Here is a 21,705-nt window from a genome sequence, read left to right as displayed (position 1 = left end):
GAAATGAAATATTTAACATATTAAATCGCGTAAAAGCTTGAAATTTTGTGCTTGAGCCAGCTGTATTGCTGATTGCTGTACTTACTTCAATGGTTGTGTCTTCTGAAGTCAAAGGAGGTTCCATTTCATCAGATCCCTCTTCAACATTAGAATCAAAACATCTCCAGATCTAAGAAATATAAATTGTAAACTTGTTTTTTTTTAATATGATATTATTATTTATTTAATTAACATTTGCTCATTTTTCGTTATACCACTCAAAATTGTCTACGTAAATATACAACATTGTAAGAATTGATACAGATTACATATTGCTCATTTTCTTTATCTGTGCCCATCACATTATAGGGAAATACTCGGAGAGTAAGTTTTAATGTAGTCACATGTATTTATATATAATATGATCGACGTCCTTGGCCTATTTGATATACCAAAGAATCAAATTCATTACTTCCAAGGAATCGATATTGGGCAAAGAGTGTCTTCATTAGCTTGATACCCAATAAAGTTGGATATTAATGATAGCGAAATGTTCATTATTTTAGCATTAACAATTCTTTCGCTTCGGAAAGTTCGTTTGATTTTATATTACGCTAAACCGGCCACCAATAATAGTTTTGTTTCGTCTATTATGACAGTAAAATATTACTCTATTATATAACCGTGCCCTGTCAGTCGCATATCAATTGGTCGAGTTGAACCACGTGACGTGTGAATGACCATAAAAACACAGAAATGGTTTGTTTATATGCCCGTGAATATGAATATGGTTAACATAATAACTTTTACAGCTAACACGTAAACTGTGATTTGTACAAGATCATAATCGATAATAAATTAAAATTGAACACTTGTGGGCCAAGTTTAAACACTTTTTCCCGAAAAATCTCCAGGTTTGCACAAGTTTTACAGCGCGCGTGACAGTGCGTCGCGCTCACTAACAAGTTCTTCGGCCCGTTGTCTTTCGCGTTGGGAATTTTTTGTAAATTTTGATGGTTTTCTTGGGTTCACTGATAATATAATGGAATTAACAGACTCCGCCTTGAGGAAAACCAAAATTAACGGGCTCGGCAAGCCTCGCCCGTCAATTTTTGGTTTCCCTCTCGCCCTTGCCAAAAAATAAACGTTCATGGTCAGGGTGTCGCCCGTTATTTCTATATTATTGCACTTTATATGCGCAGAAATCGTCAAGCCATCTTGACTTTCAACTTACCGTCTTTCTCCTTTGTCCACTTTTCAAGTGTTCTCTAAGGTAATTTTCGATATATGCCTTTAAATAAACGAATAAGCATATTTTTTTAGAAATAGAGTTCCTTCCTATGTTTCACACAAAATATATTGTAATTAGTGCAAGAGAGGAAAATTGGTCTACCATGCATGACTTCGTTAAAAGAAGCATGCTTTTGAAATTGTATTCCATCAACCGAATGGTCAGAGGAGGAGTAGCCATAACCGTCATGATTCCACTAGCGATGGCGATATAAGTCCTGATTATAACTAGTGAGACCAGGCATTTCTTCAGATAGTATACCTTGAGAACAATGCATACAATCTATCCAGATACAGGCGAAAGGCCTCATTATCTGTGACCAATCACGGTTACCATTACATGTAACCAAAGCATTCATTCGAGAAAACACCTCAGGAGGTAACGTATTTCTTGCTCTTTTTCCATAGTCTGACATTACTTATATTATTTGGTAAGTTAGAGGGAAAATGCGTTTGAGAAATCTTTCGTCATTTTGCCTCCTGATCCCTAAAGTATTTTGAAATATGAAATATCAACCTCGCCAATATAATGCGTTGTGTAAAATTTGCAGTGGTCTTGTTGACAGGAAATTCCGGCCAGGGCTAAAATAAGATTCAGATGACAGCAATAACAATAATAACAGAAAGGCATGTCGACCAGTTAAACACTAAGTATTTGAAACCGCTTTGAGAGTAGACGATCTACTACTGAAATAACAAAAATAATGGAAAATAAATCATATCGAAATTAAAGCGGATAGAGAAATTTCACGGGACGATTAAAAAAATCTATCTATCTATCTATCTATCTATCTATCTATCTATCTATCTATCTATCTATCTATCTATCTATAAAGAAGAGTGAAGGAGATAGAGTGAGAGAGAAAGACAGAAAGAAATTATTCGCGCGTTTCAGATGGAGTAGATACAAAGAATGATGACATTTGAGTACAAATATCCAGACAGGGACTATTGATCAAGCTAGCAAAAGTATAGAAGAGAATAAATCTGATCATTCTACAGACTTTGAATTTTATGATAGATGTTCATGATGTGTAATTGTCCGTATATCTTCATACTTACCTGACAGCTTTTTGTCCGAAAGTGAAAGAAGGCGAGCTGGTATTTGAATTAAAGAAAACGGAAACAAGCCAGACTAATTTGCCAAACACTGCCCGGTACTCTTTTCGGTAACAACCGTCCTTGGCAACAAAGTAATGTGTGTGGCTACTCCATAATGGAATGTATAACATGGGGCCCGGGGGCACCGACGTCCTTTGTACCTCCTTACTGTTTATTAATTGCCATAAATGTGAAATTTGGCAAAAAGTCAAATTGTTTTGACATAAATGAAAGTTATTTGAACTGGTTGGTTACCGCTCCAGCATAAGTTCAAGTGTGGATTCTAAGTATCAACAACCTTGATATGAACCATTGACTAAAAAACATTTGCTTGTTGCACTCACCACACTTGTACTTAGTATTTGGAGTGTACACCTATCTACAATACAATGATAAAAAGTTTGGACTCTGTAGGTCAACAGTGCATCTTTAATGTATGAGACTAAATAAGCTTACCCCTCAAGTATGTATAGGCCAAAAACAATATTTAATTTTGAATTATGTAGTGCAGGGAAGGACATACAATATGGTGAAAAGCAAACTAAATATAAAAACTGAATATACAATTATATGGAAATGTTGTTTTACAGTCATGAGCATCTGGTGTGTGCCGAGAGACAAATATTAAAATTGGACAGTATCATCCTGACCACAGTTTGTCTGACTGGTTGTTTCCTTCTGATTTTCTGACACAGTGATAGGTACAAAATATTATGCTATTCACGATAGTTATACAACATAGCTTGCATTTTGTTCACAGTAGAACTGAGTTTTACATGTAAGATAACTTTCTCGTAAACTGTAAATTCTGGCTTCTGGCAGCTCAAACGTCGCAATACTACATTTTTGATATGATATGGAGTGATTTGCACACATGCAGTGACAGTCGATATATTCATAGTATGAGAGTCTACTGTACATTAAAGCATAGTGATGTTGACAACTACATGCATGCCAGTGCACGATTTCAAAGTAGCCAGGAGGAAATTCTAATGGTCTTTTAGTGGAAATATAGGTATTAAACGACAGTGAAACAAACAACATTAGTTATCGTGACCTTGCTAAAGTGCAATCTCGGATCATGTATGATCTGATGATCAAGACAAATTACCATGTCGGATTATGCCGTGATTCTGAAGTGCGCGTACTTCCTTAATATAGTAAATCGGTCAACATACGAAGTCAAAAATTATGTCAAAATCAATGCACAACTGTCGAAATTACCCAAAATAAGCAACAGAAAACTAAAAGTTATCGCTGTGTCGAAAGGACAGTACATCAACATAAAAAGACGCTAGTTTGTTATGACATGGAGGCCGGAGGTAGAAGGACAGAGCATTCCCTCGCTCTCACCAGCTATGGCCGCCGTGGGATTGCCTCGCTATTAAAAGCAATGGATTCGCCGGTACTGGGGGGGGGGGTACCGAGTACGGAGGCCATCATTCTTCAGTCTATCGAAGGAGCGTTTCGTGCCAAAAAATACATGACAGCAATCAAATATACGCTAAAACCTTTAAAACGTCAAAATTCGCAACTGACCGAGAAATATGATGGCGTCGGTTTGATTTTTCAAAGTCCTTGAAAAACAACGCTAACTTGTTATGTGCGCATGCGCATACTAAGGGGAGACCATTTGATTTCGGGGGGGTATGCAGGAAGTGGGTAGGGAACTGTTTTTGTTAGAGAGACAGCATTTTTTTATTTCTACAGTCAGACCTGCATCGATTTTTTTCTCAAATGGAGTAGCAGTGCAACTTTTCAAATTTAAGCCAGTGTTTCACATATCACAGGATGTTTTTATTTATTCATTTTACATTCCAACAAATGACAAACAAAATGGAAAGTCTATTTTATATACAACTTTAAATTATAGAACACTTTTTGGCAAATCAACTGTGATCAGTACTATACCTGCTTTTCTTTAAAACAGTCAATTCCTTTTTAGTTCTCAGGGGAGATGTTATCTTTTGTGGTCAGAGAAACAAGGCTCACACATTGTATTTCAGTATATTTGTTGTTCCTCAATTTTCATTGTCAACTTGTAATCTTTCTAACATATTTATATTGAGAGAATAATGTATTGGTTTTAACACTAGTTTATTGACTCCTATCTTGTGTTTTAAATTTTCACGATTTACAGAAGTCAAATAGTCCCATCTAGATATTGCCTATACCCTTGAGATATTGCAACAGAAATCCTGAAACACGATTTCTTGGGTCAGAAAAGGGAAGGAAAACATCGAGTGCACCGAGGTGTAAAGTAGTGAATGCTATATCATAAGTGCTGGAAAAAAAACACATAAGAATTACTTGTGGTAAAAACATTTGCGTGCCTTTGGCAGCATGCCAGCAAAGAATACATGAGAATGAAGTTTCCAAAATTTTGCTCATTTCAACAGCATTGTGACAATTCCTTTTTATTTCTGTCTGTTATGAGAATATTTTTTTCTCAAGCCATTACAGGCTTAATTTTTTTCTTTTATTTCACCTGGTGACAATTTTTTTTCCTCGAAATCCTCCATACCCCCCCAGAAATCAAGTGGTTCTCCCTTAAGTGAGCCCCTGACCTATACGGGCCAGTGGATTACTTCCTCAGTAGAACTGATATGCCTGCCAGTTTATCGCCTACGGAGGCCGTCATTCTTCAGTCGATCAAAGGCGCCTTTCGTACCAAAAAATACACGACAGCTGCAAAAGTGCATCACTGTCAAATTCATAACTATAGAACATATTGAAATACTAGTACACAGTGAAACGTTCACAACGTAAAAAATGTGCCCATACCGAGAAACAAGATGGCGTCCGTTTCGATTCTTCAACTCAGATTTTGTCCTACAGTTGTGCGCATGCGCAGACGGTAGCTTTAGCGAAAGTGAGGCAAAATCAAGTAAATATAAAAAAAATGGATAAAAATATTGTTTAAAATAATGTAGGGCATGTATCACCAAATTTTGAACATTTCTGACGGTATTTCAACTATACGAACACCCATGCCAAACATCACAATAATCAAATCAGTGGTTTTGAGGAAAAAGTGAAAATAGTGGTTTCAGAAAAAAGCTAAAAAAGTGACTTTAAAATGATTCAATCAATAAAGAAAAAAGACCGTTTGAGATACATGTCCAAGTGACCACCAGACCAAATTTCAGAAAAAGTTACTGAAGCGTTTCTGAGATACCTGCGTCCACAGCATACGGCCCACTATGTTGGCCATATTGGGCCGCGTCATCACATTAGTACCTTGTGCCCACAGGGCACAAAGTACTAATATTCTTGTAAGTATGCCAAAGCAAAGGAAAAAAGTATGAGCGATTTTCCGGAAAGCACGAACACACTGTGTAAAAAATTCCCATTTTTCTGTGCATTCGCATAAGATCATGATGCCAACACCAAATTTCCGGTACCCAAAATATGATTTTGCCATATAAATGAGTCATATTTCCAAAATTGCGGATTTTTGCAGGTAAAACGCATAAGATTACAGAAGTAAAGGTGAAATTTCAGGTCCTACAGGAATTGAAGGCCAGACATGTCCAAATGGATGAACAAATGAATGGGTTTAGCTAGTTTCACGAACAAACATAATGATATATGTCATGACCGCGGTTACATTTGTCTTAAAGTGTTTATGAGATCACTATATCACTATCTCAAACTCTTGTTGTGGTGAGAAGTCAACTCTTTACCCACAGTGCATTTCAATATCGTGTAGTTTGCTTCCTAGCACAAGCCAAAAGTCATTTACAATATGGGAGCAAGACTTTTATGGCGTTCTTTATAGTGACCCGATAGATAGATAATAGATTCCTGACCACCTACCCTATTCAACGGGGGCATGGTACAGGACACAAAAGAGGTCTTCATATCAGTCTTAGACAATCCTCCCTGGCATTCTAATTGATCATATTTAACAAATGAACACTTATATAAAGGATACCTCTCTACGGCCTGTAAAGTAGTTGGTTGTCCCAAGTCCAAAGAGTACGTCATGATCAATGAGTACGGAATTGAAGCTCGCATTGCTGTCGTAACATAAACAATTAGCTGCAGATTGAAATTGACAGAAAATATTGACTTGTCAAGATCGAACCCAAAAAGACGCTTCTAGCTGGGGAACCGTCATTTACCGAGTACTGCCCAAGGGTAACAAGACCAGACAAATTTGAAATATTGTGACGAAATGGGTTGTAATTCTAAACATGTCTTTCTTATGTATTTCAACCTACCGAAATTGAATTTAGGGCGAGGTGTAACTTATTAGCAGACTCCCTTCAGGTAAAAATTCAAAACGTTCAGGCAGATAACGGATACCGGAAAACCTGACACGACCAAGGTTGACCCGAGACGACCGAGGCCCCTTATGCCAATGATCGGCTCTTTGCGCCCTTATGCTCCCACATTCAAAAAACATGCATACAAGCGTTTAGTCCTTTGCACTAATATTGTATCAATACGACATAACATAATCATGCATTTATGTTGTGAATTTCAATTTCTTCTCAATGGAATAATGCATACATCTCTGGGCTAGTCAGTCTGTGGCGTGGTTATCGCATAGATGAGGTGGTGACTGTGTTCTTCCGAGTAGGTTTGAATTTCATGTCAGGCGCACACGTGAATAGGAAGTGTTCAGCTCTTGTATAATAGCAGTAAATCGTGCTTGAGTCTTTTTTTCTTTGGTTCACATGAAATTGCATGAAACGTTGAAGCCCAAATACGTTCTGTATGTTTTTCACTGTAAACAGTGACGCATTTCACACACATTCATGCTATAAGGCATGACAGATTAGTAAACAGCAGTTAGAGTAGAAAGAAATCATTACACTTCGGCCAAAGACCAACTGGGACCAAAACATTCTAAGCCCTCCCAGAGTAAACCTAACTCCTCTTAAAACCGACATGGCAACAAGTATTTGTCTATGGCATATTTTCCCTGAGATATGATTTTGTAAATGGGCAACAGTAAAGTGTACAAAAGTAATTGTAACTGCAGTTTCCAGTCCATAAGTGCCTACTAGGCGAAATAATTGTTCCCTTATCTCTTTAAATAGAAGTGGTGACATATGCTGAAAATGCCTTCTTTTCATTTGGACAAATGGATAAGAGTATGGAAAATACAAAAATGGCTGTAGAGGGCGCTATAACATAAAATCGTTAATGACGACTTGATGAATATGTTCAAAGTGTACTGATTGGGGTAGACTTGAATGTGCCTGTAGCAGCAGGCGAGAGAATTGTTTTGGCAATGTCAGGTAAAGGAGATGACAATGATGGTAGTGAAATAGTCAAAGGATAAAAATTGACATAAATACATACATACATACATACATACATACATACATACATACACATACACTATATGTGTGTTTGTACTGTGTCTGTGTGTCGTCTGCTCCATGCACACTGTGTTGCTCGGTCGCACACAGGATTGTAACATCTAAGTCGGTTGCCGTGACCAACTCTTTTGGGTTGGAAACGCTGGCCGACCGGTTTTGTGTGAGGCCTAGCAGCTAGGCGATGTTGCTGTGAAGTGTGTGGGGGTTCGAATCCCGTTTGGGTTACAGTAAAAAAATTATACATACATACATACATACATACATACATACATACGTGCCAGTCCTTGATTGGTCACCCCCTGCACTGTGGTTGTGTGCAGGTGCACATGCACACAGCTGTTGTGCATGCTTCAGTTCATTTCTTACATTCAGTTACCACATCTGCTCTCCCCGCATACTGTTTCCTGAATTACAGTTTTCACATTTTGCAAATAAATGCCGTCCAGCAGTTTGAATAATGATCAAGTATACATTAGATTTGCCAACGTGTACGAAGTCAGTCATTTTCTTGGGCTAGCAGCCGGCTGTCTCTCTTGTGCACTCTCTCTACACTTGCATTTACTGCCCCTGAAGACGTCACCATCTGAGGTAAGACTTACCTGTGTTATTCAACTGGATATTCAACTAAATACCGTACTATCTCTTCAAGTTTGGTGGAAATTGTTTTCGACGCAGATATACATTGTATGAGGCGAGGCTTGGATGTTTGTTGGACTACAGCTACGCGCCATGAAGTAGTTTGAAATTTCAAAGTTACTTACCTGTGTATTTCTGACACCACTTCATATGTATGTAGAGTTTTCGTTTGTGAATTTTTTACTGTATTTGCTTTACTTACTTACCTTCAATTTGTATATTTGCTATTCAGAACGCATGTGCGTGCATCAAGCACATACAGAATTCGAAGTGAAGTGGACTATATGCATTTTGTAATTACTAAGCAATGGTGTTGCGACTAGATAGAGTTATTAAAGCACCATTTAAACTGCACACGAGTCTCCAGAGAGTGTAAATCAGGGGCCTAAGCTACGTAGGGGTTGTAGATCCTACATAGTTCTCAGATGACGTCCATCTCTTCTTTGATGGTGTAACCGTGTGCGAGCATACCATAGAAGCCATGGCGTAAGGACGTGACAACCAGTAACCCTGGTTCTGCGGCATCAATGTCTGAAGAGAGTAGCTGTTCGTCGAAGGCTGCTGCTAGTGTTTCTTCTGCAAGAGAAGAAGTGCAGGTTAGCAAATTGATTATCTAAAAAGTTGAAGAGATCAATTGTTGCTTACAAAGGGCACATGACACGGATACATATGGATATTGCAGTGTTGGAAACTGGCCAAAATATTTGCCAGACATCAGGACTGGTAACTTTCAAAACTTGCCTGTCCTGCCAGAAAGTTGCCTGTCCTGAATTTTTGACAAATCCATTCATTCAAAAAACACAAAACCATTATGTACTTCAAACTGGAATCAACTTTATTTTCGACATGAGTATTAACTCTGATCTTACAAACAAACTGTTCTGAATTCCACTGTTTGAAATGAATTCTAATCCAGACTTGAAAAAAATTTCTACAATAACAATGCTGATAACACTATGTCTAATTAATTAGTTAATTCAAACACACTTTGCCCATATCGCTCAAACAGTTAAAAGGTTTCACGATAGCGGTTTTAACAACGGGGAAACAATTTTTTTAAATTTGTCTCCATTTTATGCCACTTTATCCTATAAAACCAAGATGTAATCTGTCATCGAATTGTTACTACAATCAACCAAACTGAAAAGATTGCTGAGCAATACAGAAAACATCATCTGGCAAAGAAAATCAAAAACTGAGAGAGCTGCCATATAAAGTAATCAAAGTTGGCGGCATGAATTAAATAAACCAATACTCTCCTCAGACCAAAACGATTTCAAAGGCCGTTTTCAGCAAATATTGTTAACGAAACCATGAAACCTGGGAATGGCTAAACACAGAGAAACAAGATTTATTTCTCGAAGCAGCCCTTCACAACATGCTTTTCAAACACCGGAAAGCAGGCACCAATATCGACCCGAAATCTATTACAAAGTCCACGAAAAATTGACACAAAACTAAAAGTTCGGATAATCGATTTAAATGCCTAAAACAAACTAATCGTTGACAGATTAGTACAACATTTACTGTTCACATAACGAGCACTAGCAACGCTCAAAATATGCCCTAAAACAAAATCCTTATAAGCGTCCAGAAACTCCGGTCGATGCTGGGTCATGTTAATTATAATATGACACCACACACCGGATCGCTCACTATAGAGTCAGTCAATAGTGGCTGACTCTCTCAATAACGAATCTGGCTTCTCCTCCTCGAGGACTTCATCACACAACCAAGCGGATGGGATACAAAACAAGAGAGCGACTGATGAAGGAACCCCATTTTTGGTTCCGAAAACCGTTAAGACGAATCACTCAATCAACAAACCGGTTTACCGGGGACCCAAATCACATGACTAGGGTCAAAGCACTATCGATTCACTGGTGTCTCGCCATGTATTCCACACAAAATAAATGCAATGATCCTTTTATTCACCATATCATAATACTAAACAATCTTGGAAGAGTCGATGTGTGGAGTTGCCCTCATTTTCCTTTATATCCTTTATATCTTTCCTTTATATCTTTATATTTATAGCACTGGCTGATATCGTGCAAATCTCGCTATAGTGTGAGATTTACTAGTATGAGCGACTTCCTTTTTACCCGTGTTTACATGTCTCGCTTGCATTGCGTTCCGGCGTCACACAGTTGCACAGTTTCAGTAGCATAAGCGCGTCGAAGTCGGATGTATTGGTATACCGGTACTACATTTCGTTTATTTTATACAATATCTAGAAGCAGCTGATTGATGAGATTACTGGGCACAGTCCCGTATGGGCTACTATCGAGAGCCCGACACACGGACGTGGAAGTACAATTTTCCTCCCGTCCGACTGAAAAGTTACCCGTCTCGGACGGGAGGACGGGCGGTAGTTTCCAACACTGGATATTGAGACTCTGATATCATCCTCAGCTGACTATCAAACAGTAATGCGTAGAAGGGAGGATTTAGATAGATTTTTTACGTCCTATGAATCAACTTGCAATGAGTATCAACGCCTGTTGCCCGAGCCAGAAACAGGTCTACAGCTTGAATATGAATTAGAAGTCAAGAGAAAGGAGTTTTTGGATCACCTTCTTGAGAATTGGGTTACATTCATAGTATGTCTGTATCGACTTCGCCTCATGATTTGGTGCCAGAAGATGGTGCGCAAGTAAGGAATGAAGAGATGTCTATACCTAATGCAGATGCAAACCCAGGTAGTGCAATTCTTGATGTTCCAGCAGACTCTCCTAGATCAACGACTTCTAAGCATTCAAAGGGAACTCCTAAGAAGACTAATCCGAATGGCAGTGGTAAGAAGAAACGTAGTGACGGTCAAACAGCCAATGGCGGCCATATTGCGGGATCTGACTTTTCTGTGTCGACTTCAAAGGTTAGTCATGCTTCAAGGACAGCCAGAAGAAAGTTATTAGAAGCTCAGCTTGAATTGAACCAGATGACAGAGGAACAAAAGGTCAAAGCCAAGATGAGGGAACTACAAATTCGAGAGGAGAAGGAAAGACACGAATCAACTCTAAAGATTTTACAAGTTCGAAGAAAGGTCAAATACGCGGAAATGGAGGTTGAACTAGTTGAAGAGGGAAATTGGTCCGTCTATGGTTCTGTTATTGTGAGTTGTTGTATACAAATAGCCAGTAAGAGTGAAAAGATTGAAAGGTATTTCCAATCTTGTCAGGATTTAAACCCTCCAGTGACCTCTGTCGATGGACCAATATCTCCCCTAAGGTGAACACGCAGGCTACTGTATCTGAGGGGAGATTTTAACCAGAAAACCAGAGTCTAGCAGAGCAAGAAATTGAAGACTCTGTTCCAGTATTAAACCCACATGCACCAGAATGGCGACCATTAGACCATAACACAGATAACCCAGCCCATAGACCTGAGCCAAATAAGGTACCAAAACAATATCTGCCCTATGATGACAGAGATAACGTCTTGTTGAACATTGTCAGACAACAGAACCAAACCACCCAGGCACTTATAGTCAATTTGAATATGCCTAAGAGGAAATTATTGTTATTTGATGGTAATCCCGTCTCATATCCGGTGTTCATCAGGAACTTTGAGGTAAATATAGAACAAATGGTCTCCGACAATAATGCCAGACTGACCTACCTTATCCAAAACTTTACCGGACCAGCTAAGGATGCAATTAAGATCTGTGTTATCCTGCCACCTAAAGATGGTTACGGGAGGCCAGAAGTATCTTGCATCATAACTTCGGTCAGAAGCACATCATCGTTCATGCAGCTATAGACAACGTTGTAAAAGGACCACAGATCAAAGCTTCAGAAACGGTAAGTTGCTACAGCTTGCTCATAACGTGAGAAACTGTCATTTATGTTCACGTAAATGAAATATACGGCTGACATCAACTCAATGGATACACTAGAGAAGATAGTTAGACGCTTTCCGACTTTTCTGCAGGCAGAATGGGCTAAAGAAGCTAGTAAGCTAATATATCGTGGTGTTGAACCCGAATTTCTTCATTTGACAGAGTTTTTGGAGACGCAAGCCGCCATAGCAAATACAAGATTTGGGAAGCTGGTAGGTTCCAAACCTGATGTGGACAAAGACACAAAATCAAGAGTCAAGGTACCGAACCAGTCTACAAAGGCTACTACCATGACAACACAAGTTGGTAACCAGGAAGTCAGTGGTGAGCCAAATGAAAGAGCTAAGTACCGATCTAACAAGGATGCCAAATGTCATTTTTGTCAGGGTCAACACAAACTTCACAGATGCCGGAAATTCGCCGGAGAGTCTTATGATGAGAAGAGAGACTTTGTACGAAAACAGAGGTTGTGCGATCTCTGCTTAGAAGCAAAACCTCACATTTTGCAAGAAACTGTAAGAGTGGATTCTTTTGTCTAGTAACCGGCTGTGGAAAACCACATAATCCATTATTGCATCCAGTGTCATCAGCATCTCGCCAAATGAATCAAGCAAGTTCTGGCAGCAGCAGTACATCAACCACAACAGCTTCAACCACCAATGGTGCTAGTGCAACCGCCAATTGTAAAGCTATCAAGACGAACCAACCTCGCATCAGTTTACAAGTTGTGCCAGTTAAGGTGAGTGGATCAGATGGTGGACCAGCAATTCATACCTATGCCTTCCTGGACAGTGGTTCAGATACCACAATTTGCCTTGAATCCTTGGCAGAAAAACTTAGTTTAAGAGGAAAACCCATCAACTATACCCTATCCACCCTTGATGCAGAAAGCACAAAACATGGTCGAGAAGTTCAAGTGGATTTGAGAGCTTTGAATGGCGTTGAATGTGTACATCTCAACAGGGTGTGGACTACAGACATGCTTCCGATCAACGCCAGCAGCATTCCTAAAATGAAAGATATGAAAGGGTGGCGCCATCATAATGGTATTGAATTGCCAGAATTGGACGAAAAGGAGGTAACTATCCTAATTGGCAACGATGTACCGGAAGCACATTGGGCACTAGAGGAAAAGCGTGGTGGAAGAAGCAACCATACGCAATCCGTACACTTCTTGGCTGGACGGTGATTGGGCCGATGAAAGGAAAGAAAGACAGTGATGCCACCATCAACTTTATCAACATGCACCAGGTGAGCAATAATTTGTGAATCTCCAATCAAGTGTCTAGAGCCTATTTCCTCACAGTTACATCGGATGTATAATGCCGACTTTACAGAATCTTGGTGGAGACTAAATACTGTATGTCATTAGAAGATCGAAGGGCAAAGGCAATTATGGACCGATCAGTTTGTTTACAGAATGGCCATTATCAGTTGAATCTTCCCTGGAGATATGACACGCCTTGCTTACCATGTAATAAACACATAGCGGAGAAGCGACTTAATGCGCTTAAAAGACGTCTTCTTGCTCTTCATGAAAAGTACAGCGCAACTATAGACAATTACATAAAACAAGGTCATGCACGACAAGTGTCTGATGAAACCCATAAGAATGACACATTGTTATGGTACTTACCCCATCATCCAGTGGTCCATCCGAATAAACCAGATAAGGTGAGGGTTGTATTTGACTGTGCTGCTAAGTGTGGTGGTACTTCATTGAACGATCAGCTCTTACAAGGTCCGGACTTAACAAATTCCTTAGTTGGAGTCTTGCTACGATTTCGTCAATATCCAATTGCATTGGTAGCAGATATCAAACAATATGACATAAAACTGGTCCAATAATCATTTTCATTCAAGGTAATACATTACCAGGTCCATGGGACATTTGAGATTTACAAATTTAAGTGGGACCATCCTGAACCACTGATAGTTAGTGGTGTTCCACAAATGTTCCTCAAGTTCATGTTACTCCCAAAGATAGTAATGCGCTAAGATTCCTTTGGTGGCCTAAAGGAGACCTCTCTAAGAAGCCAGTGGACCATCAAATGCGAGTTCATTTGTTTGGAGCTACATCATCGCCAAGTTGTTCAGCTTATGCACTTCAGAAAACAGCTGATGATAACAGAAGTGACTTTGACTCAGACGTTGTCGATTCGGTATACCGCAATTTCTATGTTGATGATTACTTGAAATCTGTGCTCACTACAGAAATAGCAAAGCGATTCATCACTCAAGTTTCAGCGCTTTTATCCAGAGGAGGCTTTCACCTCACAAAATGGATTTCCAACTGCAAGGAAGTGTTATCTTCAATTCCATCTGAAGAAAGAGCGCCATCAGTAATGGATTTAGATTTAGAAGACCTGCCTATTGACAGAGCTCTTGGCGTTCAGTGGGATGTAAATGAGGATACCTTGCACTTCAGAATTGGCAATGAAACAAAGAAGGAGACTCGCAGAGGTATACTATCAGTTGTCGCTTCAGTTTACGACCCCCTGGGATTGATAGCACCATTCGTTTTACCAGCAAAGCGTATCCTACAAGAATTGACCAGACTAGAATGTAAATGGGATGAAGAGATACCGATGAAATATCTTGACGCATGGCATGAATGGCGCCAGAGATTACCTTTATTAAAAACCAAGGTAATTTCCCGTTGTTACACTCCTTCCGGCTTCGGCAAACTACAAGCTGTTGAACTACATCATTTTGCAGATGCCTCATTAGAAGGATATGGAGTTGCTTCTTATCTACGATTCATCGATGATGATGGTAAAATTCACTGTAGTCTTGTCATTGGTAAATCTAGAGTTGCTCCGTTGAAGACGATGACAGTTGCAAGGTTAGAGTTAACTGCAGCAACAGTGGCTGTGAACGTCGGTAATCAAATACGAGAGGAAATACAACTACCAATCCACTGTGAAAATTTCTGGACAGATTCCACCATAGTTCTCCAATACATCCATAACTCAACAAGGAGGTTCAAAACCTTTGTAGCCAATCGTCTCCAGGTAATACACGATGCAACATCACCCGACCAGTGGCACCATGTTCCATCTCAACTTAACCCAGCGGATTGTGCATCACGTGGTATTGAATTCGATACAACTGAACAGAAATCAAAACTCTGGTTTAATGGTCCTGAATTTCTGTGGAAACTCAAAGAGAACTGGCCAAACCAGCCTGACGACTTACCAACAATATCAGTAGAAGACAAAGAATTGAAAACTGCAAAAGTGTACACGGCTGTAAAAGGAGCTAAAACAACCTGTGATGACGTCGTCAACCTGTTGATTCGAAGATTTTCTTCATGGTACACGCTTTGCAAGTCTGTTGCATGGATTCTGCGTTTTAAGAAGTACCTACTAGCTCACTTTGGTAAATGCAAAGGTGATCTGGTTCCAACTGGTCCCATAACTGTGCGAGAAATATCAGAGGCTACTGTGGAGATAGTCAAAGTAGTGCAACAAACAGCCTTTCCTAAGGAATTGGCCACGAAATCGAAGTCACAAAGTACAAGGCCAGACAGTGAAGGATACACCAGTCCTCTACGTAAACTCAGTCCAATTTGCATAAACAGCGTCCTGTGTGTAGGTGGAAGGCTAAACTACGCTCCAATAAGTAAGGAAGCGAGACATCCTATAATTTTGCCACATAACCATTATGTCACGTCGTTAATCATAAAATTTTATCATGAGATAGAAGGCCATGTTGGATCCAATCATGTATTAGCCAGCATCCGTAGAAGATTCTGGATTTGAGAGGACCAGCGAGTCATTCAAAGATGTATGACATGCAGAATATGGAACACAAAACCTGAAACACAAGTAATGTCACCACTGCCACATGCTAGGGTTACTCCGGGAGAACCACCATTCTCTTCAGTAGGTGTTGATTTCTTTGGTCCTCTGAAGGTAAAGTGGAGAAGAGGAACAGCCAAAAGATACGGATGTATATTCACATGCCTTGCTATAAGAGCAGTACATATAGAAGTAACACACACCCTGTCCACAGATTCCTTCATCCAAGCAGTATGGAGATTTGTGAGTAGACGTGGCCCACCAAACACAGTTTATAGCGACAATGGAACAAACTTCAGGGGAGCTGAAATTGAAGTTAAAGAAGCTTTGGCAAGCTGGAATCAAGAGAAAATAACTGACAGTCTCCGCAAGAGAGATATCCAGTGGTACTTTAATCCACCTGCTGCAAGCCTCGCTGGAGGGGTATGGGAAAGGATGATACGTTCCATTCGGAAAATTCTAAGATCAATCGTGGGAAATCGACTGATTGATGACGAAACGCTACTTACCTTAATGGCAGAAGTTGAGAAGATAATCAATGATCGACCTCTGACTGATCAGTCAAATGACCCGAACGACCTTGAACCACTCACACCAAATAGCCTATTATTACTGCGACCAAATCCATGCACAACACCAGTCGATCTTGTAGCCAGATATACTGCCAATGATAGACGAAGACATGCTGGACAGATGGCAAACCTGTTTTGGAAGCAGTGGATCCGGGAGTATTTACCATCCCTTCAACAGAGACAAAAATGGTTGAAGCCTAAACGAAATCTAGCTGTTGGAGATCTGGTTATAATCATCGATGAAAATGCCCCAAGAGGACAATGGTCAAAGGGATTGATAGAGCAAACCTACCCAGATCGTAATGGTTGTGTCCGACAAGTTCTAGTTAAAACTTCTGGAGGGAGACTACGGAGAGATGTCCGTAAACTCTGTTTGCTTGATTCAGCGCTTGACATGTAAAAAGAACTCATCGTGTGTTAAAACTAGACTAAAACAAAAGACATACATTTCATTATCATGATCATATTTCAAAGGAATTTTTGTTTTTACAACAGTGAAAATTGTGCAAAAAATGTCGAAATTATTGGATATGGGAGAGTCTCAGTGTAGTTAATTGCATGAAATTTGATTTAAATACATGTACAAACTCTTTATTGTCTGTTTTAGGACTTGAACAGAAATGCAGTGAAAAAGGCTTCTTGGATGGTGCGCCTTTTGGGGCGGGTGTGTAAGTGCAAGTCCTTGATTGGTCATCCCCTGCACTGTGGTTGTGTGCAGGTGCACATGCACACAGCTGTTGTGCATGCTTCAGTTCATTTCTTACATTCAGTTACCACATCTGCTCTCCCCGCATACTGTTTCCTGAATTACAGTTTTCACATTTTGCAAATAAATGCTGTCCAGCAGTTTGAATAATGATCAAGTATACATTAGATTTGCCAACGTGTACGAAGTCAGTCATTTTCTTGGGCTAGCAGCCGGCTGTCTCTCTTGTGCACTCTCTCTACACTTGCATTTACTGCCCCTGAAGACGTCACCATCTGAGGTAAGACTTACCTGTGTTATTCAACTGGATACTCAACTGAATACCGTACTGTCTCTTCAAGTTTAGTGGAAATTGTTTTCGACGCAGATATATATTGTATGAGGCGAGGCTTGGATGTTTGTTGGACTACAGCTACGCGCCATGAAGTAGTTTGGAATTTACTTTTGAAAGTTACTTACCTGTGTATTTCTGACACCACTTCATATGTATGTCGAGTTTTCTTTTGTGAATTTTTTACTGTATTTGCTTTACTCCGAGACTTACCTTCAATTTTGTATATTTGCTATTCAGAACCGTGTGTGCGTGCGTCAAGCACATACAAAGTGAAGTGGACTATATGCATTTTGTAATTACTACGCAATGGTGTTGCGACTATATAGAGTTAATAAAGCACCATTTAAACTTAATACGAGTCTCCAGAGAGTGTAAATCAGGGGCCCAAGCTACGTAGGGGTTGTAGATCCTACACATACATACATACATACATACATACATACATACATACATACATACATACATACATACATACATACATACATACACACACCCGTTGCCACTTTAGTGTTGATCAAGCCTACTTGATACAGACAGAAATTCTGCTTGTATAAAGACAAAACAGATCCTGCTAAGGGTTGTAAATGAGATCTAACCATTGGCACCCTTTGCTAAAATTGAGACACAAGATACCATTTCCATTTATGAAAGCCTTTATTCGATAATTAGTTTATCGAGGCAACACACTTTTATGAGCTCACTGCTGTAGCATCAAGTAAAATTGTATGTCCCATGCAGACAGTGTGTCTGGGGAAATGGAAATGAACAAGACTTGTACATGTACCACTGCATGTAAAGTTACATTGTATCTCAATCTTGAACACAGGGTGCCAATCGACCCCAGACAGAGCTAGTTGCCTTTGTACAAGCAGAATTTCTCTGTATCAAGTAGCCTTGATCAACACTAAAGTGGCCACGGGTGTACATACATACATACATACATACATACATACATACATACATACATACATACATACATACATACATACATACATACATACATACATACATACATACATACATACATACATACATACATACATACATACATACATACATACATACATACATACATACTACATACATACAAAGTCGACCAACTAGGTCTCTGAAAATAGCTCTATCGGAAATTTGGAGATCTGTAGCGATGATTGCACTTCTGTCTCTCAAATGAAGAATGATAGACAAGTATACATATCTGTTACTTTGTGGAGTGAATTTTTAGCCACTGCATCAGTCATAAATTTCCACAACTGTTAACCTTGATGGATCTCGCATGCTAACAGGGTACGATAACGCATTCTTGACGCTTTGGAATTGTGTCGCCTATTCATATCAGTGCTTTAGGACAATCCTACTACATACTGTAACCAATAAATGTCTCAACGATCAGACGAGAAATATACCTTGAATCGTAATTATTATGTGATCATGTTTTTCATCATATTGACATATAAACCCAATCATGTTAGCTGAGATGACTCTATGCATCGTCGATTTGAGACCGGGTTGGCCTCCTTTCAATTTGGTTTTCGGTTGGTTGGCCTGAACTGAGTTAAGCATAGATTAGGGTTGAGTTTAATATGAATAGACAAAAAACCTCAAAAAATCTTATTTTAAGTGCTTAGATGACAGCAGTTACTTACCAGTTCATAGAGTCCGAAGAAGACCATAAGATACAAAAGTAAGAGTATCACTCCAATAAAAGTAATTATGAACACAAAGGTCGTGAAGTGAGTGTTCTGTACTTCGCCAGCAAGGTTGGCACCAGTGATCGCGAAATAGAACACGAAAAAAAACACAAGGAATAACAGCATCAATAAAATTTCCATTGTATATATAGAAGTGCAGCACTTGATGCAACAAGTGCATTGATTGAATCCAACCTCTTTCATTGCTTTCTTTACTTCATTTCGGCTTTCATTGTCTATCTGTGAGAAGAGAAACGAAACAGTGTAGACTTGTAAGATCGACAGGTAGCAAGAAGTACGTATAATCTAAATACTGGAAAGAGAAACGCTGATAACAATCATAACAGCACAAAATGGTTAAAGGGACAAAGTCGCTCGTTTTTTAGCTTTTTTTTCATAAATTTATCTGCTTGAAAGATGTTAAAATAACTGGTCAACTGTACACAACCTAAACTCTGCTTGCAGCCAGACAAACATTTTACGGTCTGTACCAAAAAAATCAAGGGCAAAAATCCAAGTGTCACACTGTCAGTCACCATGCATGGCTGAACATACACTGTTACATAAAGTTTGGACCTCATGCCAGCTTTTGTAATGAAATCTTTGTTATACCTTTCATATAGATAAGATACCAGCTTTCCCGAACATTGTGGTAATGTTGTCCTTTGTCACAGGAAAGCAAGTCGGAATAGGAACGACTCTATCTGTCTGGAGGTCATAAAGGAAATCATCTGTTTGTATTTAGCAAAGGGGTTATATTATAGAAATAACGGACGACGCGCTGACCATTAACGTTTATTTATGGGCAAGGGCGAGAGGAAAGCCAAAAATTAACGGGCGAGGCTTGCCGAGCCTGTTAATTTGGCTTTCCTCTCGTCCGCGCCCATAAATAAACGTTAATGGTCAGCGCGGAGTCTGTTATTTCAATTATATTATCAACGAATCCCCCAAAACCGTCAAAAGTTACGAAAATTTCCCGTGCGAACGACAACGTGGCCCCAGAACCTGTCAGTGAGTAGTGCGCGCGCTGCAAAAATTTTGCAAATCCGGAGATCTTTTTGAAAAAAGCGTCTAAACTTGGCCCACAAATGCTCCATTTTATTTTGTGGTTGATTATGATCTTTGTACAAATCACAATTTTCGTTTTAGCCGTAAAGTTACTATGTTTACGATATTATTCATATTCACGGGCATGAAAACAAACCATTACTGTGTATTTGTTGGCAGTCACGTGTGTGAAGACCTCTAAGTGGTCCCTGACTTCAAAGTGGTCCCCGTAGTTGTAATTGAACTGAAATTTTACGCAGTCCAGGGATTTTTCCATTCCTATATTTGCATAAAGTTGTTAAACTTTGTAACATTGCCAATACTAATCTGTTATTTTGGTCCTTTTTGATATATGCGCTCACTTTTATTACTTTTTCAAAATTCCGATGCATTTTACAATGCGAACTGCGCGTCCAATTTTTTCACCTGGTTAGGGTGTCTCATATTAGCATCATGGGAGATTGCGCTGCACACGGCACGGTCGAGACCAGCGACCGCGACCCACCGATCACTGTACGGATATGCGGATGTCCATATGGCCTAGCAGTTTACTGAGTGAGTACCAGCTCAAACAGTCATTAATTTCAATCTTGTTGCTCGACGTTATATTTCATACTCGCATACAGGCGTTCTGTTTACTGGGTAGCTCTGCATGGCAGGGCTGTGTGTTACCGGCGTTATACGGCCTCCCACCACATGTGTTGGGAGGTCGTATAACGCCGCGCCGCTAACACACAGCCCTGCCATGGCCATGCAGAGCTATTTACTGGGTAGTTTGTTTTATGCTACGTTCCGACCATGGTTCCGACGTTCTGTTCCGTAGACTTTTACGGAACAGAACATCGGAACGTAGCATAAACTACACTTATACAAACTATCCAGTAAACAGAACGCCTGTGTGCGAGTGCTGATTGTCTTCGTCCAAAATCAAATTACACTGTGAACTTACACAGAAACATCGCACAATGAATGATGGCCCTGCGTAGAGGACACCGTGACATTGCACTTTTATATGATATCCGATATTTAGGGCTACTAGACTCTACAATATCGAACTTAGATTGAACAGTGAGGTGGTGAAATCTCCGATATATATCGGATATTTACTTGCGATTTGACTGAATCATGGATGTAAAAAATAGATTTTTTACATCCATGACTGAATCTAGTATCGTCTAGTATCGATGCTAGAATCAGTCCTTGGAAGTCGCTGAAGTCGGGCTTGGCCAGAACTGTAAGATGGTGAAATCTCCGATATATATCGGATATTTACTTGCGATTTGACAGAATCTAGTATCGTCTAGTATCGAAGCTAGAGTCAGTCCTTGGAAGTCGGGTTTGGCCAGAACTGTGAGGTGGTGAAATCTCC

At 39.6% G+C, this 21,705-nt stretch overlaps 1 long non-coding RNA gene across 1 annotated transcript; it reads right to left on the bottom strand.

Moving 5' to 3' along the window:
- Positions 1 to 1,213: 1,213 nt before the first annotated feature.
- On the bottom strand, positions 1,214 to 19,352 carry LOC139114495 (uncharacterized). The gene is made up of 4 exons (XR_011547879.1): positions 19,245 to 19,352; positions 6,308 to 6,414; positions 2,332 to 2,367; positions 1,214 to 1,270 (listed from the first exon to the last, which is right to left on the bottom strand). It is a non-coding gene; the product is annotated as an uncharacterized lncRNA (long non-coding RNA).
- Between the last annotated feature and the right edge of the window lie 2,353 nt (positions 19,353 to 21,705).

This window comes from Ptychodera flava, chromosome 16 (assembly GCF_041260155.1).
Source record: "Ptychodera flava strain L36383 chromosome 16, AS_Pfla_20210202, whole genome shotgun sequence".
Classification (NCBI taxonomy): Eukaryota; Metazoa; Hemichordata; class Enteropneusta; family Ptychoderidae; genus Ptychodera; species Ptychodera flava.
The sequence above is the reverse complement of the archived record's forward strand: the minus strand, read 5'-3'. Positions and strand labels throughout refer to the sequence as shown.